The sequence below is a fragment of the Peromyscus maniculatus genome, chromosome 4 (assembly GCF_049852395.1).
Source record: "Peromyscus maniculatus bairdii isolate BWxNUB_F1_BW_parent chromosome 4, HU_Pman_BW_mat_3.1, whole genome shotgun sequence".
In the NCBI taxonomy this organism is placed as follows: Eukaryota; Metazoa; Chordata; class Mammalia; order Rodentia; family Cricetidae; genus Peromyscus; species Peromyscus maniculatus.
Window position 1 is genome coordinate 139,425,775 of NC_134855.1, and position 8,209 is coordinate 139,433,983.

Here is an 8,209-nt window from a genome sequence, read left to right on the forward strand (position 1 = left end):
CATGGCGGTGCATCCTTTAAACCCAGCAGTGTGAAGCTAGCCTGATCTACATAGCAAATTCCAGACCAGCAGAGCTCCTGAGTGAGACCCTGTCTTGATAAACAAAACTTGTTAATGAGTTTTAGTTTGAGGTTAGGACAGAATTTCCAATCATTTCTGAAATGGTCCTAAAAGGATTTCTGCCATTTGTACCACGTGTGTGTGGGAAGTGGTATGCTGGACAGTTGTATGTCAACTTGACACAAGCCAGAATCAGCTGGGATCAGGGAACCTCAACCGAGAAAATGCTTCCACAGGATGAGCCTGTACTCAAGCCTGTAGAGCATTTTCCTAATTAGTGATTGGCATGGGAGAGCCCAGCTCACTACGGACTGTGCCACCCCTAGGCAGGCGGTCCTGGGTGCTATAAGGAAGTGTGCTAAGCCAGGTGGTGGTGGTGGTGGTGGTGGCGGCGGCGGCGGCGGCGGCGGCGGCGGCGGCGGCGGCGGCGGCGCACGCCTTTAGTCCCAGCACTAGAGAGGTAGAGGCAGGCGGATCTCTGTGAGTTTGAGGCCAGCCTGGTCTACAAAGTGAAGGTTGAGCAAAGCATGAAGGCAAGCCAAAAGCAGCACCCCTCCATGGTCTCTGCAGCAGCTATTGCCTCCAGGTTCCTGCCTGCCTTTCTTCAGTGAGGGACTACACACTGTAAGAGGAAATCAACCCTTCCCTCCCCCAACTTGCTTTTGGTTATTGTTGGTTTCTTGCTTTTGTTTTTTTCCTACTCTTTGCGGGGCTGCCATTCAGCTCCCAAATAAATACACGGAGACGACTTCTTACTTATGAGTAACAAGCTAAGGCCTGGCTTGTTTCTAGCCAGCTAACTTGAATTAACACGGTTCTCTTCTTCTACATTTTGCCTCTGGGCTTTTTACCTTTCTTAATTCTATATATCTCTCTTCCCTTCGTACTCCGTGGCTGGTTGGGTGGGTGGCTGGGTGGCTGGCCCCTGGCATCCTCCTCTCCTCCTTTTCTTACTCCTCACTCCTCTCCTTTTCTCTTGAGCCTAGATTTTTCCTCCTATTTATTCTCTCTGCCCGCCAGCCCTGCCTATCCCTCTCCTGCCTTGCTATTGGCCATTCAGCTCTTTATTAGACCAATGAGGTGTTTTAGACAGGCAAAGTAACACAGCTTCAAAGAGTTAAACAAATGCAACATAAAAGAATGCAACACATCTTTGCATCATTAAACAAATGTTCCACAGCACAAATGTAGCACATCTTCAGCTAACATTCCTCAACAGGTTACCATGTTGCATCATAGCAACAGAAACCCTAACTAAGACAATTGTACCGGAGCAGGGTTTTACTAAGACAGATCTGACCGTGTATCCTGGGGAGGATTGTGGTGGGATCTGAACTTTGGGCTGGAAAAGCTGGTGAGTGCTCAGAGCTCAGTGGGCTGTCTGTGGGACTTGGAGGAGAAGGGCCTTGAGAGAAAGGCAGAGGAGGAAGACCTGGCTCCTTGTGAAATTCCGGAGGGGAGCAAAGCCTCTGTCAGGACCACTTATGTGATATTTTGAACTGTGACTCTGTTTCTCATCAGCTGGGGCTGAAGAATCAGCTGTGATGAACAGGAGACCAGGTCCACTGAAGTGGAAGCTTTGCTTTGCTGGGACAGATGACGCTGGCAGGCTGGAGCTGAGAGATTAGTCACACTTGAGAGACCGGCATCTTTAAGGCAAAATCTTCTGGAAAGGGCTTCCTCAAAGCTGTGCTTCAGAAGGGTGAAGGTTGTACCTCATGCCGACCCTTGGTAAGGTGTAAGAATTTCTCCGGTAGCACTAGTTTTAAAGTCATGATATGGAGAGCAGCTGAGGCTGGACACCGTGTGGCAGGGCTGGAGTCCCTGAAGAAAGGCTTGGAGAGGCCACTGGTGAAGGTGTAGATTCTGAAAGTGGAATCCCTATGACTGAAGGGATCGTGGGAAGATGCTGAGGCCGGGCACCGTGTGGCAGAGCTCCTCTCCCTGAGGAGAGCTCAGGATAGGCTGTTGATGAAGGTGTACCCCAGTTGCACTGGAGACCTGTTGTGTGACCAAACTTTTCCTGGGGAGGTGCAACACACACATCTTCTCATCCCATAGAGAGAACCCAAGATAGGCCAAAGTATTGATACTGTTGCTGGAGGGCTTCTCTCCAGGTTCCACCAAGCCCTGTAGTCCCACAATCCACGTATAAAATAATCACTCAGACATTTATATTACTTATAAACTTTATGGCCGTGGCAGGCTTCTTGTTAACTGTTCTTATATTTTAAATTAACCCATTTCTATAAATCTATACCTTGTCACATGGCTGGTGGCTTACCGGCGTCTTTATATGTTGCTTGTCCTGGCGGTGGCTGCAGTGTCTCGGACCCAGTCTTCCTCTTCCCAGAATTCTTCTCCTCCTTGTCCTGCCTATACTTCCTCCTGCCTGGCCACTGGCCAATCAGTGTTTTATTTATTGACCAATCAGAGCAACAGATTTGACATACAGACCATCCCACAGCAGTATACCACCAAAGTCAACTTGGTGAACCATGGATGAGTTTTATTGGGGTCACTAACAGGAATATAGATGACGGGTTACCCACAGGAGCAAAAATGCCTCAAAGACAACTGTATCACCTAAGCCCGCCCCAGCATGGGTGACAGCTCCCGAAGCTGGGAACCCGGAGCACACCACACAGCCTGCAGGCGGCTCCCCAGGTGGGAGAGTGTCCTTTCCAGGTGCCTCAGTTGGTCTAAAGCTCTTCCAGGCAGCTCAGCTGGTCTGACCTTCTTCTTGTCTACCCTGGCAGGGAGGAAACTAGTGAATCTGGTGAGTTTCAGGGAGGTTTTTTGTTTGTTTGGTTTGGTTTTTGGTTTTTTCCAGACAGGGTTTCTCTGTGTAACAGTCCTGGCTGTCCTGGACTCACTCTGTAGACCAGGCTGGCCTCGAACTCACAGAGATCCCACCTATCTCTGCCTCCTGAGTACTGGGGTTAAAGGTGTGTGCCACCACAGCCGGCCAAGTTTCAGGTAGTTTTTGAAGCAACATTTTATCTGTTCCCTGCTTAGAGAGCTCCCCTGCAGGATGGAAGTCTCTAATCTGGGAGGTGACTGTTACATAAGACCCCAACATTTTGGAGATGTCAGTACCATGGATGACACTAAGGACATCAGCAGTTGTGGAGGGGAGCCAGCCTGAGCCTAGGGTACGTATAAGCTGTGTGTTTTGGGTGGCAGGGCCAGAGAAGTGTGACCTTTCAGGGTCTTCAGAGCCCCGGGGGGGGGGGGGGAGTAGAGGGTATTAGAGGGTCCCAGACACCAGGCACCAAATTCTTTGCACCATTGAATTTTGGCTTTGCTTTGGTCTGACTGCAACGGTGCCCTGGCTCTTCCCTGGTCCTTCCCTCTAGAGTAAGAAGGCATGTATTTTATTTTTATCATTTTAAAGATTTGTTTTTATGTGCATTGGTATTTTGTCTGCATATATGTCTCTGTGAGGGTGCCAGATTCCCTGGAACTGGAGTTACAGACAGCTGTGAGCTGCTATGTGGGTGCTGGGAATTGAACTCAGATCTTCTGGAAGAGCAGCCAGTGCTCTTAACCGCTGAGCCATCTCTCCAGTCTGATGTTGAGACTTTAAGGAGACTGAACTTTCATTTGAATTTTCAGAGACTGTGACCTTGAAAAGTAGCTGTGTGCTTGGTTGTGATGATCATAGAATCAAAATATTAGTCAGCCCTGAAAATGCTGGAAATGTTCTCTGCCCTGTAGTATCAAGATTCACTTATTTGTGTAAAAATAAATAATTGTGTATAAATAAATAATTGGGCCATGTGGGAGGGGAGGAATGATAATGAAATATGTGTATGTACACAAATGTACTGAAATCATCATGCTGTAGGCTGAAGGACCAATACAGATTTAAATAGGCTGGAGAGATGGCTCAGCAGCTAAGAGCATATACTGCTCTTGCAGAGGACCTGAGTTCAGTTCCCAGCAGCCAAACACATCTGTACGTGCATGGTGTATATGCATGGACACACAGACACACAGAGAGGGGGCTAGGGGCAGGGGGGGGGAGAGGGAGAGGGAGAGAGAGAGAGAGAGAGAGAGAGAGAGAGAGAGAGAGAGAGAGAAAGAATATATACATACACACACATACAGAGAGAGAGAGAGAATATATGCATAGACACACATACACAGAGAGAAAGGGAGGGAGAGAGGGAGAATAAATATTAAAAAAATAAATACCATCTCATTTGTGCAATGATTTGCTTTCATCTTTTTTTAAAATCACATTTTATTTTGTGAACATGCATTCATGTGGGCAGGTGTGTGCGTATTTGTGAACATGAATGTATGTGAGCAGGCGTGTGTGTATGCCATGGTGTGCACATAGAGACCAGAGGACAACTTGGGAGGATCGTTCTCTCCCTTCATCACGTGGGGGATTGAACTCAGGTTGTCAGGCTTGGTGGCAAGCTCCTTTACCTACTGAGCCATCTCACAGGCCCCAGCTTTCATCTCTAATAAATGTTAAAATTGTATGTCTTCCAAAGACTTGCTTTAAAGTAAATTTCCCTGCTTATTACCAGTAAACGTTTGACTTGTCTGATATTTTATATTCTCGGGGTCATGTAAGAATTCCTTAGGAGAAAGGGGCTGGGGAGGAAAAGCTTTAAGCGTTTCAGGGGAGATGGAGCCCCACCCGGTGTGGAACGCCCTGATTCTGAAATCAAGGTTGACATTACAGTCTGCACCGCTGCCCCAGTGGACACCGGGCTTCGAACTCGGTCACACTGTTTGCAAAGGTCTTTACAGCTGCTGCCCCAGCGGGCTGATCGATTCCCTGCTCTGCAGCAGAGGTCAGAAGTCAACTGGACATTGCTTCTCCTGGGACTGAGTCAAGGAACAGCATTACAGAAATAGTGAGGCTGTTCTCCCACGGCCCCTGAGGGGGGGGGGCTTTCAGTGTTCAGCCGTTTTCTTAATTTCCTAGGTGATAGTGGGGATCGAACCCAGAACCTTGCACAAGCCAGACAAATCCTCTACCAATTGAAGTACATCCCAGCTCTATACAATTTTTAAAAAGATTTTTATTTTTAATCATGTGTATGTATGCGCACATGCGTGCGTGCGTGCATGTTAGAATCAGAGGTGGAGATGAAGTTCCAGGCAGCTATAAGCTGCCAGACATGGGAGCTGGAAATCACACTTGGGTCCTCTGGAAGAGTAATACCTGCTCTTAACTGCTGAAAATGTCTCCAGCCGCGCCCCCGTTTGGAGACAGGATCTCACTACGTAGCTCTGGCTGGACTCGAACTCACTCTGTAGACCAGGCTGGCCTTAAGCTCACAGAGATTCATCTGCCTCTGGCTCCCAAGAACTGGGATCCAAGGCTATAACACCACATTTAGCTGTAATTTTCTCTTTGAGACAGGGTCTTGCAGTGTAGCTCAGGCTGGCCTGGAACTTGTGGCAATCCTCCTGCTCCAGCTTCTCAAGTGCTGGGACTACAGGCATTCTCCACCATGACAGCTAATGAAGTTCTTATGATGAGATATATAATATTTGTAAAAAAGAGAGAGGCTTTCATATTTTGGGAACTTTGAAAACTCCTACAGGGACATGAAATCTCCAGTAGCCTGTGTACAGGATGGGCATCCTGATTCTGGCAGCCTGATGGTGGCACCTCATGAGAAGGAGGGAGAGGCCATAAGACCCTAAACTCACTAAAGCCAGAGGAGACAGCAGGACGGGCTGAGCTCTTCTGCCCATCCCCACACCAGCATTCTTCCCACTCCCCCGTACCCCCCACCCCCACCACCCACCCCCACATTCCCACCCACAGCCCCACACCAACACTCCCTTTCACTTGCCCCCCAACTCTCCCTCCAGCCCCCCCATACCCCCAACCCCACTTCCAATTCCCCCACCACCACCACCAGGTACCTTTGCTAAGTACTGGAAAGTGCTGGAGTCCTGGCGCTGGGGGGCTGGCCTGTCGGCTGCCCTCCCTTCCTGCCAGCTGACTGACGCTGACTTCTCCAGCTGGCCATGGGCCCGGCCCTAGGGAAGAGAGTGTGATTGATTTAAGTCCACTACAGCAAGCCCATCTTCCTGGGCCTGGGATTGGTCCGGGGGTGGTCCTGTGACCCATTTCTGGCCAGGGACATACTCTGCTGAGGACTTCTGGGAACGTGTTTCCTTTCAGATAAGAAAAAGGCAAATGAGGAGAGGCTGGTTGCCTCCCTCCTTTCCTCTCTTCCTGCTTTGGACACGGTTGGGTGAAGAGGTGATGAGCGAGTAGTGGCAGCCATCTGTGACATGAGGACCAGGCACTGATGAGTCTGGGTCCCGGAAGGCAACCTTGAGGCGCTACACGCTCTCCATCTCCAAGCTCCAGATGGCTCTTAAACAAACAGTAGCCGTCGCAATAATCCCCAGCCTGGCAGCCTAGGCTCAGGTAGCATCCTAGCGTGGGTTCTGTGCCTCAGAGGCAGACCCCAGGGCCAAACACGTCTTCCGTGCACCAAGCCTCCTGCTCCACTGCACTGGGCAAGTGAGTCCACTTTTCCCATCCTTAGATTTTGTTGTTTGGTTTAAGGCAGGGCCCAGTCTGGCCTCGACCTGTTCCACAGCTGAAGATGGTCCTCAACTGCTGGTCTTCCTACCTCAACCTCCCAAGTGCTGGGATCACAGACACATGCTACCATGCTGCATTTTAGGAGATGCTGGGGGCCCGGAGCTTTGCGAACAACAGCAAGGACTCTGCAAATGCATCCCTAGCCCGAGACCTTGGTTTTCTGTCTAAAAAAGGGAAGAAAAAACATTTAAAGTACTCAGCACATAGTAAACGCTAACAGCTTTCTCCACCACAATCATGGCATCTTCAATATTTATCATAATATGCTAAAAATAGGGGGGAGAAACACGGACAGAGGCAGGAAATTAAGTACACCTAATTAAAGGCCACCAGCTGGGCACAAGATGAACAGAAAAGGATCTGAGTGTCAGAGCTGACCACAAGTTGCTGAGTCAGGGCCTTCAGAAGCCTGGGGGGGCTGGCCACCAAGCAAGGGAGGGAGCGAGATAGGAGACTCCTGATAGTGACCCCAGCTCTGTGACTGTGACTCACCCATCCCCAGGAGCACCAGATACATTCGGTCATCTTCTCCATCAAAGGATGTGTGGAGCTGTGCTGGGTCCCAAAGCTTGGACAGTGGCCTTGGGCTATTGACATGGAGACAGAGAGAGCAGGGGAAAGGTCAGTGCCGCCTCCTGAGGGAAGGGCCTGAGTTATGGAGCAGCTGAAGGCTGAACCCCGGAAGCCTGAAGGAAGATACAAAACCAAGAGGCAGGAGCCCCCGGTGAGCTTGGGAAGCCAAGGCTCCACAGTGCAACCCCAGGGACAGGTTCCCGCGCTCCAGACCTCAGTCTGTCCCTGTGTGTGCTGTGGTCCAGGCAGGCTATGGTCCTGAGGAGCGAGGACAGGCCACGGTGCATTTGGCTGCAAGTAACCAGAGAGCCGGTGGGGCTGTGTTCAGCCCAGGGGTTCACCAGGGGCCAGCAGGGGGCAGATGCCAGCCTTGACTGGGGTGTTCAGGGCTCTCTGGGGTCACTGTCGCCCCAGAGGTGGGGGCTTCCGATGTATCCCAGCCTCTAGAGTGGGGTTGTGGGCTGCACCCCACACCTGGTGGGAAATCTGGAGTCATTTCAAAGCACTGAGCCCCAGGCTGACCCAGCTCTTTTGTCTTACCTCACAGACTGCCACGTGGTTGGGGACCTCAGTGGCTTGTACACACAGCCCAGGTGGTGGAGTTCTGTTGACATCAGTGGCTGTCACGAATCCTAGCCATTCCTGCCTGCCCATGCTCGCTTTCATTCTGCTGTGGGGAACCTTCTAGAAGGCTTCTTCAGCCTGAGTCTCTGGGCTGCACTGCCTGGAGGGGCTGGTGTGGAAGGAAGTGGTTGGGAAGGTTGAGCCAGTGCCCACCTTGTGAGCATCATAGTCAGATGCTAACACATGCACACATATGCACATATACATGCACAGACATATACACACATGCATATATGCACACACACGTGTACACATAGATATATATACACATAGACAATGCATACACATATATACACATACACATGCACATATACATGCACATATATGCACATAGACATATATACATGTACATACACA

General features: G+C 50.1%; 1 long non-coding RNA gene across 1 annotated transcript; it reads right to left on the reverse strand.

Annotated features, from left to right (window-relative positions):
• Nucleotides 1-1,749: 1,749 nt before the first annotated feature.
• Nucleotides 1,750-7,306, reverse strand: LOC121829165 (uncharacterized). The gene is made up of 3 exons (XR_006071958.2): nucleotides 7,148-7,306; nucleotides 5,962-6,078; nucleotides 1,750-2,812 (listed from the first exon to the last, which is right to left on the reverse strand). It is a non-coding gene; the product is annotated as an uncharacterized LOC121829165 (long non-coding RNA).
• Between the last annotated feature and the right edge of the window lie 903 nt (nucleotides 7,307-8,209).